Source organism: Geotrypetes seraphini, chromosome 1 (assembly GCF_902459505.1).
Source record: "Geotrypetes seraphini chromosome 1, aGeoSer1.1, whole genome shotgun sequence".
NCBI lineage: Eukaryota > Metazoa > Chordata > Amphibia > Gymnophiona > Dermophiidae > Geotrypetes > Geotrypetes seraphini.
In genome coordinates this window covers 330655705-330673325 of record NC_047084.1, presented here as the reverse complement: position 1 = coordinate 330673325, position 17621 = coordinate 330655705, and the positions used below count along the sequence as shown (strand labels likewise).

General features: G+C 45.8%; 1 protein-coding gene across 3 annotated transcripts in view; it reads left to right on the top strand.

Moving 5' to 3' along the window:
* The window catches only part of GRID2 (glutamate ionotropic receptor delta type subunit 2), a 2335100-nt gene that overhangs the window by 1880294 nt on the left and 437185 nt on the right, over positions 1–17621 (top strand). The window lies entirely within an intron of this gene.

The window sequence follows — 17621 nt, the reverse complement described above, 5'->3', positions numbered from 1 at the left end:
TGGATATTTATAATAAAGAAAACACAGGAGATGCTACCTTTACACTAAGAGTGGCGCATATCGAAAAGAAGCACCAAGATGGCCGCGGTTGTGGTCTGCTGAACGCCGTCGGCAAGCCTACCTCCTAAAAACTTACTTCTCTGGCGTTGGTGCGGCAGAGTTTTTGCTATGCCGAAGAGAAGGGGAAAGGGAGCTTCTTCGGCCTCACGGCGTCCCGGAATAGCCTCCTCCGGTAACATTGAGGAGTTGCTGCGGCGGATGCAGGGCGTCATCGGAGCGTCGGTATCGCCCTCGGCTGAGACGCTTCCTGATGACAGACTGGAAGAGTCTCCTCGGGCTCACGAGATCACATTGAGCCCCGACGCACGAATCCCTCCTCCCAACCCTCGAGCCGCTAGTTCCCCGGGAGTGGGGAGGCAGCCGGAAGTCGGCTTGGGCCCCCTCCCAGAGGCTGTGGGGAACGGCGAGAAGAACATCAACCCAGGCTCACAGGGATCGCAGTTGAGCCTGAGTGCACACGAGGAGATTTCCATCTCAGAACCAACCCCGACACAGGAGATACGGAGAGGAGAAGGTCCCTCAGCTGGTGAGCCTAACTTATCACTATTAAACTTGCAGACATTTAACATAGTGAAACCCCAAGAAGTTACATTGGAGGCTTTGTGGGATCTGATTGCTAATTTAACTAAGACAGTAAATACTAATCATCTTCAAATAGAGGGAAAAATAAAAATTCAAGAGAAAGAAGTTTCTCAGATAAAACAAGACTTGGGAGAATCCAAATTAGATATTCAAAGTATTAAAGATCAACTTAAATCTTCCAAATTGCTTCAGGACACTCTAATTAAGGATAATATAAATTTAAGAAGAAAGATAGAGACATTTGAAAATTTCTCCAGGAATAATAACTTAAGATTGATTAATTTTCCACGGATCTCGACAGTGACTCCAAGAGAAATGTTAAAAAGGTATATGCTGGAGATACTGGAAGTATCGGAAGATTTAATGCCTCCTTTCACCCAGGTCTATTATCTACCTAATAAAACTCAAGATCTTCAAGAAGAAAAAATTCAGGGACCAATTGATGTATCAGCTTTGCTTGAATTATCTGATAAAGAAGTTGCTACACCTGCTACATTGATTGTGACCTTGGCTATTACGATGGATAAGAATTGGCTTCTGAGATTATTCTTTAAAAATAAAGAGAAAAAGTTTCTTGATCTAAAAATACAGATGTTCCCAGATTTGGCAAGAGATACACAAAGACGTAGAAAGGAGTTTCTAATATTAAAACCTGGTGTTTTGGCTCTAGGGGGAACTTTTTATCTTCGTCATCCCTGCAAGTGTATAGTTCACTATAATTCCCAGAAATATGTTTTCTTTGAGCCAAACCAGCTAACGGCCTTTCTCTCCTTGTCCCGCCTGGAGAAGGGGTAAGAACGAGGGCTTCAATAAATTAGACGCCTGAATATCAGTTTACCATGTACAGCTTATCTTTAATGAAATAAGTTTCTTTTAGTTCTGTTCAATATACATCATGGATCATAATTGTGGACTTGAGAGATTATACAAAAAATTTTCATTTTCTATGTAAATTTATGAGGTTTATTTCTTTGTTCATTTGATGTAATCACTTTCTGTACAAGATTTCATCTTGAAATGTAAATTTGAAATTTATAAATAAATAAATAAAAAAAAAAGAGTGGCGCATATCGTAGGCAGAACTAGAGGGGCATTACTGGTTGCCATTCAATTTCTTTAATCATTTGGGGCTCCTTTTATTAAGCCGCCTTAGCGTTTTTAAAGCATGCAGCATTTTAGCGCGCACTAAACCCGCGCTATGTGGCTAGAACTAACGCCAGTTCAATGCTGGAGTTAAGGTCTAGTGAGGGCGGCAATTTAGCGCATGCTATTCCGCGCGTTAAAGCTCTAACGCGGCTTAGTAAAAAGAGCCCTTGGTGTATGCATATTGAAATACAGAATTAAGAATGGAAAACTGAATGCCCACACGAATATACATCTCGTCATACATTCCGACTCCTGAAGGCCTGTTGAATCTTGCGGATCATTTCCACTTGGGAATCGCCAAGGCAGTCGCGCTGTTCAACTTTTTCTGTCATTTTGTCAAAAATGAAAACTGGACGACGCTCACGTACACTTCCTCACTCATCGGCGGTCTGCCGGCGACTGACAGCTTCTGTAGGCAGGAAAAAATTCAAGCATGCGCATTAGGGTCGCCTACATACATGCACCAAACCACGCCTCCCTAGCTTTATTTGTTTATGCAAGAAAAATTAAGGTCTGATACTTTTTGAACAGCCCTCGTATAACCTAAACTATTCATTACAAATTATATTATACTGAAATTATTGATTACACAAAATACAATTTCAAAACAAAAAGTTTTAAGAACTTGTTTAAGACTATTTAAATGATTTGGACATTTTTCTGCAATAATGCAAAACTGTAGAAAACATCCAGGGCAAAAATTAGATGTTTGAGGCTAGACCTGTTTCAGTAGCGAGTAAGTGCCACAAAGATGTCCAAACTGACCAGATAACCACCAGAGGGATTCAGGCATGACCCCACTTTATTCTCCCAGTGGTCAATGACACCCTTATCACCAACCAAAGATGTTCTGTCTTGAAAAATCACTAGACAGCAAAGGTAAGAAAAATGATTCATTTCCTTTTTAGTAATTAAAGCATGTTGGTTCTGAGAATTTACTTCTGCTGTCTATATTTGCCACTGTATGAATATAAAAAGAAATGTGAGTGGGGAGGTGGGGGGGACTCTTTCTGCGATTAAAAATTTTAATTGCAATTAATCGATGTGCAACCCTAGATTTAACAGGAAAGAAGATGAATGCATAAAATGGCCTCTCAGTGGAGATGGTGGAGATGGAAACAGTATAGGTATTCAAGTTAGCATGCATTAAGAATAGAGGGTTCCTAAGTCTGAAGAAGTGAGGGGAAAGCTAGAGATAAATAGGGTTTATGACATTGCACTAGGAGTTGAGTCAAGGCATACTAAATAGGTCTTATCATTGTTTGTTTGTTTTTTATGTTCAATAAATTTTTATTATAATTTGAATAATACATTATCCAATAATATAAAGGAAAAAAAGGGATCTCCAAACAAAATATATAATCAATCTTGCATAATTCCTTTTTAAGCCCACTAAAAGGGGAGACATGATACATTTACAACAGAAAAGTATAAGAAAAGATAAAGGAATTAATTCTCAGTTCACCTATGCGAACCTTGAAACATTCCTTACTATAATAGGGATACATTTCTCCTCACGTTTCTTAGTGATGAAACTTAAAATTAAACTTATTTCTGTTCTCGAGCGACTAAAAATTCTTGTAATTGGATAGGATCACAAAAAACGTATTCGACATCTTGTAATTTGTTTTTACGAAGTTTTTTTTTTTGGCATATTCTCTATTTCTATGGAGGCTGGCTGGGACTGTTTATACGGTCTCTTAACCTCCCCATCTCCTTTTTTTTTTTTTTTTTACAAAACCGCACAAGAGGTTTTTAGCACCGGCTGGCGCGCTGAATGCTCTGCACTTCTCCGACGCTCGTAGGAACTCTGTGACTATCGGAGCTGTACATAGCATTCAGCATGCCAGCCGGAACTAAAAACCTCTTGCACAGTTCTGTGGGGGAGGGGGGGAGGAGAATCTTCTTGAAATCTACCCTGGCCTGTGTTGTCTGGCACATTTTTTTCATGACTTACTGCGGAGTACTGTCCCTTGTTACCAATCCGCCTACCACAGGGACAAAGTACTTAAGCAAATGCACAGTTAGTAACAGCCCTCGTCATTTTTTTTAATTTTTTTTTTTTGGAACTTCTTTTATATAATCCAAACAGTCGACCTTAGGAAATGATAAGCTGTTCTGAATGCTTAATAAGAAATGCTCAGTAACACTGGTTAGAAAAATGCACCAGCATGTGACCTTTTCTAAGAAGAGCTAGTCCCAGGAAACCTAAGCACTGGTGACTCATTCGCTGTGCTAGTACTGTACACTTTGTGAAATTTGTGATATTGAAATATGTAAAGGAAATGTGGGCCATGAATTGCAATGCAATTTCTAATGACATGAATGAGATTGTAAAGTGGGCATGTTATTCTCATCTGCTATTTTCTGGAGATGGATAGAAGGACAGCAGGGCAAGGACATGTGTGTAAGTCTGAGATCAGCTTGTGCTTGTCTCGCATTTAAAAATACACTTACTAAAAACTGTCATGAAGTGACAGACAGCGTACTTTGTCAGCTCATTCACCTGGAATCATTTATTAATGGACCCTTTTAAGTTTATGAATACCCAGGAGTTGTACATTTAGTTCCAGGCCATTATTCTGTGTATTCATGCACCAGAACACTGATGCCTTTGTAGGATTTAACTTGAAACCATACCACCCTAGGGGCAGTGATGTGCTGATGGGGGCTCCATGATTTCTTTATTAAATTATATCAGCAAAATGCATTTTTGCAAGGGCAACAGAGCTGGCAAGTGTCCCCTTATAAGAACTTGGTAGTGAAAAGAACACCTTAACATGGCTTTGGAATTAGCGTTTGCTGCAGAACTCAATGTTCTTCAGTGTTCTCATATACTGACAGACTGAAGAAGCTGGGGCTTTTCTCCCTGGAAAAGCGGAGACTTAGAGGGGACATGATAGAAACCTTCAAGATCATGAAGGGCATGGAAAAAGTGGACAGGGACAGATTTTTTAAGTTATGGGGAACCACAAATACAAGGGAGCACTCAGAGAAATTGAAAGGGGAAAGGTTTAGAACAAATGCCAGGAAGTTCTTTTTCACCCAGAGGGTGGTGGATACATGGAACGCGCTACCGGAGGATGTGATAAGCAGGAGCACGCTGCAGGGCTTCAAAGAAGGTTTGGATAGGTACCTGGAGATCAAAGGGATTGAGGGGTACAGGTCATAGGGATAGGGTTAGAGGACTAGAGGCAGTTACGAAATTAGTCAGGGACACTGTTCAGGCAATTAGGCCTGATGGGCCACCGCGGGTGCGGACCGCTGGGCAAGATGGACCTCTGGTCTGCCTCAGCGGAGGCAACTTCTTATGTTCTTATGTTCTTAACTATCATGCAAGTACTAGCCGTTCAAAGTTGTATGGGTAACTCAGTTAAAGACACTGTTCTTTCTGACCATTGTGCTATGAGAGGACACTATGATGCTTAGGGGGGAATTCATCAAATAGGGTGAGAGCTTAACATGCCTTTAATATGCATTAAGGGATTTTGCGTGCATTAAATGCTAAAGTCCATTTTATACCTATGGGCTTTTAGTATTTAACGCATGTTCATTCCCTAAACGCATGTTAAGCTGTGTTAAAGCTTAGTGCTGCTTGATGATTTTTCCCCCCTTAATGTCCTCTCTCTAAAGAGGCATTAACTTAAGGTCTTGTGTTCTCATAACACTTTTCACAAGAGTATGGATATCATTCTGATGTCGATTAAATTCTAGCACAGAATCTATAATCACACTGTCTGAAAGTCTCCATTCAAAGACCATGGAGCGGCATAATAAAAATAAAAAAACCACATCTAAGACTGTTTTGGGCCTAGAATGCTAGTCGCCCAAAGTTGGAAACGTCCCAAATATTTTTTTATGAGAATCATCTACTTCTATGTCCAGCCGTTTGATCGTCTATCTTTATACCGCATTCTCGTCCAAGTCAAAAATGCCTAGAACAAGACCTTTTGGACGTGGGAGGGGTCAGCAAAGTGATGAACTGGTCACCCAGACAGGGCTCAAAAAATCTAGCCTACTCTAAAGAGAGGGGGTCAAACTGATAAATACTATAGAGAAAAAAGACCAGCTCCCAACTCTTAATAAAGCAATTGAGACTGTGGGTTACCGTTAGGGCTTTACATAAAAAAAACTTAAATAGAATTGTTTAAACTCAAGGCTGTTCAATCAGTTTATGGAAACTTCTCATGGGTTCTAAGAGTTCACCAGGGTCTATTCGTGCATGAAAGCACCCTAGGGTGCCCGGCAGGAACAGCACACAAACATCCTTTATGTCCAGCCCTCTGTGTGTATTTTTAAAAATGTTAAAACCAACCACAGTGTTAATGACTTGTGTAAAACAATTTTTTACAAGTCATGAAACAATACCCACAGAGTCAAGTGCAAATATTTTTGCCAGGCATAGCAATAGAGTAGTGGGCACTTTAAAGGACACTGCTGTGAACTTCACAAAAAGTGCACCGCTTAAAAATTTCACCACAACTCCTTTGCAGGCTATGGTGATCCCCCCCAAAACCAACTATACCCACCTGTCTACCACCCTAATAGCCCTTATGGTTGCAGGTGCCACCTATATGGCAATACAGTAGGGTTTGGGGGGGTTTTGGTGGGTGCACATTTTTCACCATGAATGCAGTGATTAGAGTGGCTTATGGGCCTGGGTCTTCCTCTCTATGGTTCACTAGCCCACCCCCCAGCCTACTTAATCCACCTCTGTGCAGCTCTACTAGGCTTTCCTATGCCAGGTTCTGATGGTCTAAAGCAGGGGTGTCCAACCTTTTGGCTTCCCTGGGCCGGATTGGCCGAAAAAAATTGTTTCTGAGGCCACACAAACACGCAAACACTGCAGCAAGACAGAGAAGGGAGCCAGCAAGATGGTAAACACCTGGGGGCAGCAGAGGAAAACACTGAATCACCCTTGACCGGGGCCGCCCAAAATATTTCACGGGGCCGCAATTTGGACACCCCTGTTCTAGAGGATGGTATGTACATTTTTATTCTGATTTTTATGGCGGGGGCGGTGGTCATCAATCACTGGGGGGAGTGTGGAGGGGATCTGTACTTTATCCCTGCAGTGGTTATTTGGTCACTTTGGATACCTTCTAGGCACTTATATCTGTTTTCAGATTGCCTAATTCACAACGTATAAGTTCTGTCTAGACCAGTGGTCTCAAACTCAAACCATTTGCAGGGCCACATTTTGGATTTGTGGGTACTTGGAGGGCCTCAGAAAAAATAGTTGATAAAGAAATGATAATTTTGCATGAGGTAAAACTCTTTCTAGTTTATAAATCTTTCCTTTTGGCTAAGTCTTAATAATAATATTGTAATTTATAGCTAAAGAGACATATGATCAAGAAACTGTTTTATTTTACTTTTGTGATTATGATAAACATACCAAAGGCCTCAAAATAGTACCTGGTAGGCCGCATGTGCTCCCCCCCCAGGCTGCAAATTTGAGACTACTGGTGTAGACAGTCTCATTAAACTTTCATTTATCACTGCAGAATGACTAAGTCTAGGTTGGCCTACATCCCGCCCACCTCCTGCCCTAACCACTCCTCGAAAAACACCCTTTTTCATACCAATTGGAATCTTACACCACTCCCAGTGCATTCCAGAATGCTTAAGATTCTGGTTGTCCCAGCTGCCTAAGGCCCCTCCTATGGGAGGGACCTTAAGTGCCTGGGTCAATCAGGGCCTAAGGCCCCTCCCAGGTACAAACTACAATGGACGGGGAAGGTTAAGCTCACCATTCAGGTGAAGGTGGGCCAGCCGGCTGGAGGCAGGAAGGATACCTCTGGACGGACAACATTATAAGGTAAGGGGTCTGGGGGTTTGAGATGATATGGATTCAGGGTTGTGGAGGAGGGGTGGGCTGGTGGGGTCCAGTGGTAGAGGAGGTAACCTTATGGGGTGGGGGATTCCGGCAGGAAGAATTGGGCATCCCTCCTACCAGGAATGTTAGCGGGGAGTGGGGCTCCAGCAGGAGGGAATGGGCATCTCTCCTGCCGGCTGATTTGAGGTCAGGTACTGGAGTTCCATGCCGTGACCACTCTCAGCCGATCGTGACAAGGAAATTTCCCCCTCCAAAATCAGCTGAGCCGCAGGGACTCCTTAAAGCCACGATTCTGTTAGTGTCGGGCAAGAATCATGGCTTTGTGGAATCCCTGCTGTTCTGCTGATGGGGGAGGGGTGAATTCTCCTGCTGCAATCGGCTGCTGCCGTCTAAGCAAAGATAGGCAGCTAAAATGTAGGCCCAGGTTACCCGGGCGTACATTTCAGCCACCTAACTTGGTGTGATTCACAGCTGGTAGCTGCTATAGATTGCCCAACGTTACTTCAGGCATTTGTCTTGCCTACTTTGGTATTATGCGATCTAAAGCGCCAACCTAGCCGCGATTCCAGCAACAATTGTAGCCATCTTTTATTTAGGCATCAATAGGCGCTTCAACCCGTCCATTTCTGTCCATTGGAAGGATACTTACCGACGTCTAAATTTAGGCACTGGTTAAAGAATCAGGGCCCTAGTATTTTCTTTCATAGTAACATAGTAAATGTCCACCCAGTTTGCCAATAGGTACATGCATTGCAAATCCATGATTAAATTCAATTGTCTTTGTTCATTGATATTTCTGGGTTATAGACCATATAATTCTGCCTAGTAATGTGCTTAGGTTCCAACTACTGGAAAGTTCTTTTTATTATATAGACTTATACCAAAAAAGCATTTCAATACATTACAAAGTGACAGCAGCAAATATCATACAAATACGACAAACATAAACTGACATTTCACTATCCCCACACCAAACCTGTACATATGAAACTAAACATCCCCAAACCCTGTACACAAAATGACTAGAAACCTCCCCCCCTCCCTCCCAGCAATAAATAAACATAAATACAAAAACTCAGTTAAAAAAAAACCTGTAACACTCGTCAGGGAGGCTGAAGCCGCACCCCCTTCCACAATAAACGCCACTGCTGTTCACTCCTCCTTTTTCTCTCTGCTTCTGCAACTTGGCACACTGCCCGCACCACATCCATCGCCACTGTGTCCGGTGCCAGCTGTCGCTGCCTCAGCGACATCTGGCAACGTGCCATCCAAATGAAATACTTCAGTATGGATAAAATAATAAAAAAAGTTTCACCATACAGCCTCTTCCCCCCACCACCCCCATAAACCCAATCTGCATAACTCAGACTTTCAAACAAACCCACCTGAAACCCCAAATCCCTGGCCACCCTCCTCCCCACCTCAACTGAAAAGGGGCAAAAACACAAAAAATGTTCCATTGTCTCTAACACTCCCTGGCACTCTTGGACACTCCCTGTCAGTCACAGGTCTACACTTTAGATTCGCCCGGACATACATCTTGCCATGCAGTGCCAGCCATGCCACATCGAAGTACTTAGGGGGCAGGCGTGGCATCGCGCATAACGGAGTGCCTGCTGTTGACGTATCCCCGGGCAATCCTTCAGCAGAGGTTCCACCGCATAACACTGGTGCAGCACTCTTTCCATCCATGTCTTCCTCCCCTCCACCACTTCATCTACCGTTACCCTCCAACTCCTAACTAAACGGGCCATGTCCGCCTGACCCCCGGCACCCCTGCCAAAACCCCCACCACCCGCTTCTTCCCTATTTCCACTCCCCCAACCAGTCATTCCAAAACACTGTACCCCCACGTTTGAACACTTTCTACCCATGCCACCCTTTCCTGCTGTCCCCTCACCAACCCCCCCAAATGGAACTGGAGGAAGAGGGAGGAGAAAAAAAGAATGGGGTTCACCATCCCCAAGCCCCCTTGTTATTTTGCCAAATACGTTACCCCCCTCTTTATTGGATTTAAGCGGTTACCCCAGAGGCACTGAAAAAAAAGACTATACATCGTAGCGTGCAACCCCTGCGGGAGCAAACACACATAACTAAGGAATAAGAACAAAGGAACCAAATATACTTTCATTAGACGCACCCGTTCCAGAAATGTCAGCTTCCACTGCTTCCAGACTTCCACCTTCTGCCGCCCTTCCTGGATTTTTCCCTTCCAATTCTCCATTTGATACGCCTCATCTCCACTGAAGACAACCCCCAGCACCCTAACCCTCCCCTCTGGAGGCAAGAACCCACTTGTACTCTCCACCTCCCATGCCGGATCCCCGAGTTTCAACAAATGACTCTTTTCCTGGTTAATGCACGCCCCTGTGGCACCTGAATACTCTCCCAGTTTTTCCTCCATCCACCTAAACTCTCTATTTGAAGACACAAACACAGAGATGTCATCGGCATATGCCACCACCCTGACCTTTGTGCCTTCCCCCATATCTATCCCTGTTAAACCCCCACCCTTCTCCAGCCGCTGCAGCAATGGATCGATGGCAAATACATATAGCAATGGACTTAAGGGACAGCCCTGTCTCACCCCTTTCCCAATGGAGAAACGCTCCCCCCTCCACCCTTTCACCAAGGGAAAGGTTGCTGCCTCCCTATACAGAGTCTTCAACCCCTCCACAAACTGCACAGGAATCCCATACTTTGTAAGAACCCCCCACAAATATTTGTATGCCACCCTATCAAAGGCTGTGGCTTGGTCCAAACTAACAAGCACCCACCCCCCCTGGGCCCTCCGACCCCTCTCAACTGCCTCTCTTACTGTTACCGCTGCTTCTATCGCCCCCTCCCCTGCACGCCACACATCTGTGCTGGTGCCAGTACTGATGCCGCCACCTCTCCCAGTCTTGCGCACATCATCTTTGCTAAAATTTTCCTATCTGTATTAAGCAAAGAAATCGGCTCCAATTTTCCACCCTTGACCCTTCCTTCCCTGGCTTCACAATCAAAACCAATACCGCCTCCCTGATGGACCTCGGCAGAAGAGGCTGACAGCTAAGCTCTGTAAACAGCCGAACCAAGAAAGGTATCATCTGCTCACAAAATGTCTTAAAAAAACTCGGCTGTCAACCCATCTGAACCGGGTGATTTCCCTCTGGTCAGGCCGGCTATTGCCCGTCTTACCTCCTCCACCGTCCATAGGCCATTCAGCGCTTCTGCCTGCTCCTCTGTTAACCCTACCCCACCCCCGGGGTCCCCTCTATATATTCCTCCCACCCCTCCCTTTCCTCTTGCCCAACTTCAAAGAGCCCTCCAAAATGCTCTCCCACCACCCTCAATATCCCTTCTCGTGACTCCTGCTCTATCCCCTCATTGTCCCTCAAACTCCCCACCTTCCTCCGCCTGACCCTCTCTTTGCATGCCCTGAAAGGGTCTGGTGAGATGAAATGCCCATAGTCCCTCTCCCACACTAAGGACCTATATCTATCGTACTGTAGTGCTTCAATTTTTCCCTTGAGTACCTGAATCCCCTCTCCCTTTTCACCCCCTTCCATTCTCCAATTTAATTCCTTCCTCAGGGCTACTAGCCTCCCCTCTCTATTTTGTGATGCCCTCCTACTTATTTTCTTGAAAAAACCCTTGATCCTACCCTTCACAACCTCCCACCATCCCCCCAATGACCCGTACGCGCTTACAGTAGACAGCTGGTCTGTCCAGAACTCCCTAAAGGCCTCCTGTACACTCTCCTCCTGGAGCCATGCATTGTTGAGCCTCCACAGACCCCTACCCATAACTGGGTTCTTCCCCCCTACCTGTATGCTCACCAAAGCGTGATCTGTAAATTCAACATGCTGCACTTGGGGAGGGTCCTAACAGTCTTCCCTCCTTACAAAAAACCTGTCAATACGACTGCGGCATTTCCCCCTGCCAAACGTAAACCCCCCTTGCTTCCCTGCCCCCTCCCCCACCTGTTTCAAAAATAATTCATCATATCCTAAAGAAAATTTCCTCCCTTCCCTATCCTCCTGCCTCACCACTGCATTAAAATCCCCTCCCCACACCACCCTCCTGGCCGTGTATAAATATGGTCTGATCCGGGAGATTAGAGCTTTACGCTCCCACTTCCTCTGAGGACCGTAGATGTTCACCAACTTTACCTCCTCTCCCTCCACCCTTACATCCAATATCTGCCCCCTCCCCCCACCCAATTCCACCACCCTATGCACTTCCACCGCCCTGGAGTTAAACAGAATTGCCACCCCCCATAAGCCTCCTGGGCTAATACCCAGTATGATGGCCCCCATTTCCAGTCCCTTTTAGCTTTCCACAATAAACTTGGGTGGTCAACCCTTGTTTCTTGTAACATGATAACATCCAATTGTTTGGAAGCCAGGAACTCATAAACCAGAAACCGCTTTCTCTCCGTTCGGAGACTAGCAACATTCAAAGTTGCTATATTCAAACCGGGACCCCCCATCATGACACTAATTTAGATTTCTTCCCCCCCCCTTCTCTCCGCTCCCTTCTTCCATTCCCCTCTTCACCACCACCCCTGGCGGGACCGCCTTGCCCTCTGCCAGAATCAACTCTTCCCCAATTCCTTCCCTTTCCTTATCTTCCCCTTCCTTAATCACATCCCTCCCAAACAGCAAAACATCCCCTCCATCTACTTCCATACCCTCCTTCCCACCCACCTCTGTATTTAGAAAAGCCCCTCCCCCATCCCCTTCCTCTCCCACTGTCTCAACCCGCAACCTCTCCAGAATCACCGCCGGGTATTCCTGCTGCCTTCCCTCCCGACCTTTCTTCCCTTTCCTCTTCTGGGACACCCCACCTCCATCCTCTTCCTCCTGTGCCAATACACTAAACCTATTAGTATCCTCAACCCTATCTCCCCTTCTTTTCCTCTGGTGTTTCCCTACCTTCTTACTACGTACCTGTTCCCATGTACCCTCATCCCCACCCCCACCCTCTCTCTCCCCCACTGCTTCCTGCACCAGCCCTTCACCCTGCCTCACCTTTTCCTGGCTATCTTCCTGACCACCCTCCTGATCCCGTTCCTCCTCCTGGGCCCGCTCCTCCGGTTCCTCCCCTCCCCCATCTTTTTCCTCTCGCCACCTGTTATGTGCAGCCCTCGGACACTTGCTGAACGGGTGTCCCAGACATCCATACAAGTTGCACCGAATGAGGTCACACTCCTCCCCAATATGCCCCTTCCCTCCACATTTAACACACATCAGGGTAGGACACACCATACTTAGATGCCTAAACGATCCACATCGAAAACATACCCTGGGCTGCCCCTTGTTAAAACATTGGATGCGCTCTCTCCCAATGTATGCCACTGGTGGAACATGCTGTATCACATTACCCACTTGACTTAGCTTCATGCTGGCCATCCATCCACCAACCCAGACCCTACTCGGGTCCATGATCTTCACTAATGGAGTCCGAAGCACCCCATACTGATTCAACCAGTATGTCAGGTCTGAACTGGGGATGGACTCATTTCTCACCAACACTGTCACTTGCACAAGATCAGGCTTACTCACAGGTATGGCTTTAAATTCTGCCCACTGCTCCCTCCCCCTCACCCCCTCATATTTTTCCCAAAATAACTCTAAACCCCTCTGTCTCTGGAAACTGATGTCATACTCCGGAACCATTACCGGATGAATACAGGCATACAGGTCCTCAGGGATGAAGCCCAACCCCAGAACCATTCTCAACACCCTGTCCCTTGTTGGCATATTCCCCACCCCCACCCACTTCAACTGAACCACATTTCTTCTCTTGAAAATACCCCCTCTCCTCCTCCCCAGCTACCCCACCCCCACCACCATTCCCATTCCCTCCATCATCCTCCCTCCTCCCCCCACTCTCCCCTTGCGCATTCCCCCTCCCCTGATTCCTACCCCCCTGTCCCGATCCCCCAGCCACCACATCTGCAAAAGATATTCCCCGTTTAACCCCTTTCCGGGCACCATGCCCACCACCACCAGATCCCCCACCCTCTCCCACCCCCTCCCCTCCCCAACACCCCTATTCACATCCATAGGGATCTGTCCTGCATTCAGTTCTTTCAACTGCAGTTCTTTAGAACAAGGCAAAACTTGCTTTGTCCATTGCTGCCATTGTGGCAGCACAGCTTCATCACCTACAGCCACCTCCTGCTGTATTTCTCTCTGTAGATTCTCAGGTTCCAGCTCCTGACTCCACTCCACTCCTTCCAACACACTGGAAACACCTCTTTGCTGTACTCTGCACTTTGAATTAGGCTGAGTTCCCTCAGCACAGCTCAGAGAAGACTCCACTTCTTTCTCAGTCATATTCTCAGTCACATTCTCAGTCCCACAAACGATTTCACCCACCAGTTCTTGGGAACTCCACCCCTGAGCTGCATTCTGGGATTTTCCTTGCCGATGGAACTCAGGTGTTTCCAATCCAGGCTCCTGCTCAATCACTTTCAAATCACATTCCTCCTCCTCCTCCAAGAATTTTAACAAGTTACTGGGCAAACTAGTCTCAGCTGCCTGCTGTTCCAGCACTCCCTCAGGTGCTTTTACCAAAGTTTGTGGTAGCTCAATTTCTGTTTGTGGTTTCTCAGTCCCTGCCAATGCTTGCTCAAACTCTATATGAAGTTTTTCAGTCCCTGCTTGTTCCAGGTAGTTCACTCTTAGTGTGGCTTTCTTCTTCCTGCGCTCCTTTGTCCGCCCCTCCTCCACTCTGGTTTCTGCTGTGTCTGCACTCTTTTCCCAGCTGTACCAATTCAGGCTGTCTCCCAACTTTTCTCCAGTAGCCTCTGTGGTAGCTTTTTCTTCCACTGCTGTGGGAGTTTCCTGCACTTCTTCCAACTGTCCTGCTTCTGCACAGGGTTCTTCTGCAGAAACTGCTGCCTGTAATTTCCCCTGGTGTCCCTGCAGCCCTGCCATTCTCTCTCTGTTCCGATACACTTCAGCCATGGGGTTAGACACATCTTTTGTAATACCAGCCATCTCTGTTATGCAGTTCTCCACCTGCCGCTGAAGGTATTGCTGTTCTTTCTTATACTTTTTCTTTTGCTTCTCTGGAGCCAGCTTATACAGAGTGGACACCATACGTTGTTTCTTTTGTAAGTCCTGCAGCCATCCCCTTAACTGTTAATATGGCTCTTGTGGCCAAATCCATGTCCTTCTCCACCTCCTCCTCCCCACTGAAAATATCCTCCTCTGACCCTCGTGAGTACTCCATATCCTCCACCACTGTAACAGCCTGGGCTTTCTTCCTGCCCATCTCCACCTCCAACTCCCAGGCCCTGCCAGACCCCTGTTGTACCTTCATGCTCCTTGGTGTCAATTCTGAAACAGGAACCCTTCCTCTAGGAGCTCTGGGGTCTGGCTCTTCTGGCCTCCTCCAGCCTGATGGCCCAGGCTTTTCACCATCTGGTTCCCTCCTTCCTTCCATAGTAGGCCCTCCAAACCAGGACCTTCCCTGGGAAGGGACCCCAGGCTTCATAGCTCTGCCTGGGGCACAGAGCTAGGCCCAGCTCCCATCTTCCACAGGCCTCTGGTTCTCAGTTGCAGCTCTCTCTTCAGCTCCTCTCACAACCAAAGTCACACACAGACTGGTTCCATCTACTGGAGTTACCATTGAAGCTCACTCCAGACCATCTCAAATTACTAGAGTTCCCATCAAACCGCTCCCCAGGCCATCCTAAGCCGAATAGCCATATAAAGGACACAAGCTGTTCAAGTCTGCCCAGTACCGGCCATGGGCCTAGATTCACTAAACTTATGTACCGATGGTTTTGTGATCGTTTCCCGACCCAATTCACTAAACAGCTGTGTGATCAATCTCCGATCCGATCCACACATGCAAATGAGGGGAATTGCCTGCATAAATAGGAAGGCAGCAAATTACTAAACAGAAGAGGGAACACCGATTGGGCTTGCCGATCCAAAAAGAAGCGACTGCTGAGGATCAGTCGCTCACATCCTTGCCAACTGTCCTGCTCTCTGCTGCCCTGAAATCCCAGCCCTGCAGCCCTGAAATCCCTATATCAGAAATAAAACCATCAAAATAAAACATCTCCCTGCTCTCTGCCGCCCTGCCTCTCTGCAAGCCTGTGGTTTTAACTCACAGGTTTAAAGCAGGGCTGCACTATGGCGTGTTCTGTTCTGTCTTCCGGTCTGGCTGCAAAGCATGTTCTGATTCTCGTGGGGCCAGCGATTGCTGCCACCCCTCCCCCTTTCATTTTGACCTCAAGCTTGTGCGGAGAGCAGGCACATGCGCAGATCACATCTACAGGCAAGGAGGATGGTGTGCGCATGCATCTGGATCGCTCTGCAGCGAACCATGGGTTCGTTGTGGGGCATGCGTCCGATCACTTCATTTGCATGAGGACTCTGTAATGAATCAGTCACCCGGCAAGACTCGGCAACGGATCGCCCAGATCGATGAGTTTAGTGAATTTAGCCCTTGGTTCTTCCAATTATGCCTTTCATTTTTTGATTAGAGATCTGCTGTGTATGTCACATGCTTTTTTGAATTCTGTCACTGTTTTCTTCTCCACCACCTCCATAGGGAGGGCATTCCAGGGATCTACCACCCTCTCCATGAAAAAAAGAATTTCCTAACGTTACTCCTAAGTCTACCACCCCACAACCTCAATTTATGACCTCTAGTTTTACCATTTTCCTTTCTCCTTTCTTCAGAAAAGATTTGGTTCTATATTAATACCTCTTTAAGTATTTAAACGTCTGTATCATATCTCCCCTCTCTCTCCAGTCCTCTAGAGTATACATATTCAGCTTTTCCTGTCTCATAGCAGACTATGTTTTAAATCCAGCCTGCAGATAGACCTGTAGTATGTCTGCTTTTGGAAACTGATATGCTAGTGAAGTCTTTGTACAGGCAGAACTGATATGGGTAACATTTGTATAAATGAATTAATTTGAGCTCCTTGTTACTCCTTGTCTCACATGCCCAGGTTAACAGCAACATAAAACCTCTTGCTTCTTACTGAATCTTATCAAACAGAATCCAGGCAAATCCATTGATCAGATTGTAGTGTGTAGTAATATTAATTATCTCTTACATGTTCAGTTACACTTCACCTTCAGACGGCTCCTTCGCTCAGACCCGCTGTGCAATCATACTGAGGAAGGACAAAAATAATTAGTGGGGAAAAGAAATGATAAATACAGCCTGCTATACCTAATACATTATGCTAACATTGTTTTAATCAGGTAATTATTAAAAGACTTTGACTTTTAAGGACATTGATTTAATGTGAATTAATTTAATGACTGAGCACTGTTTGTGTAACATTATCGCTGGTGGTGATGCGGAAAATTGGAATTGCAGTTCAGTAGATGAGAGGTTAGAGTTTTCATTATCACAATGGATCCCAGTACTTATAGCAGATTTAGCTGTTAAACTTCTAGTTTATGATTCCAATATATATTTAAATGCATTGATGGTTTTTTTTCTAATAAAACAGTGAACAGAAGGTGGGCATTTATTAACATGCTATTATCTTTGTAATCAAGAATTTAAGTTCTAAATTACCAACCCCAGAGTCAGGAAAGATGTGGTTTGACCTGTCTTTACTCACACTTGTTTTGTCTTTTTATTAACTCTGCCCAATATGAAGAACATTAAGAGGGGGGCTTTATCAAGGCGAGCTAATTGATTTAGGGCTAGATTCACTAAGCAAACTGATCGTGTACCGATCAGTTTGTGAGCCCTTTGCAACCCGATTTCCCTCCGACCCGATTCACTAACCTGTGTCCCAATCATCCTCCGATCCGTGCGTGCAAATGAGGGGGAATGTCATTCAAATGCAGACAGGAAGTGATTCATTAAAATAAAAAAAGCAACACCGACTGGGCTGGCCGATCAAAAATAAGCGACTGCTGAGGACTAGTCACTAAGGTCCTTTCCGACTGCCCTGCCTTCTGCCTCCCTGCTCTCTGCCCCGATCTGCTGCCCTGTCTCAGCCCTGATCCCCTGCCTA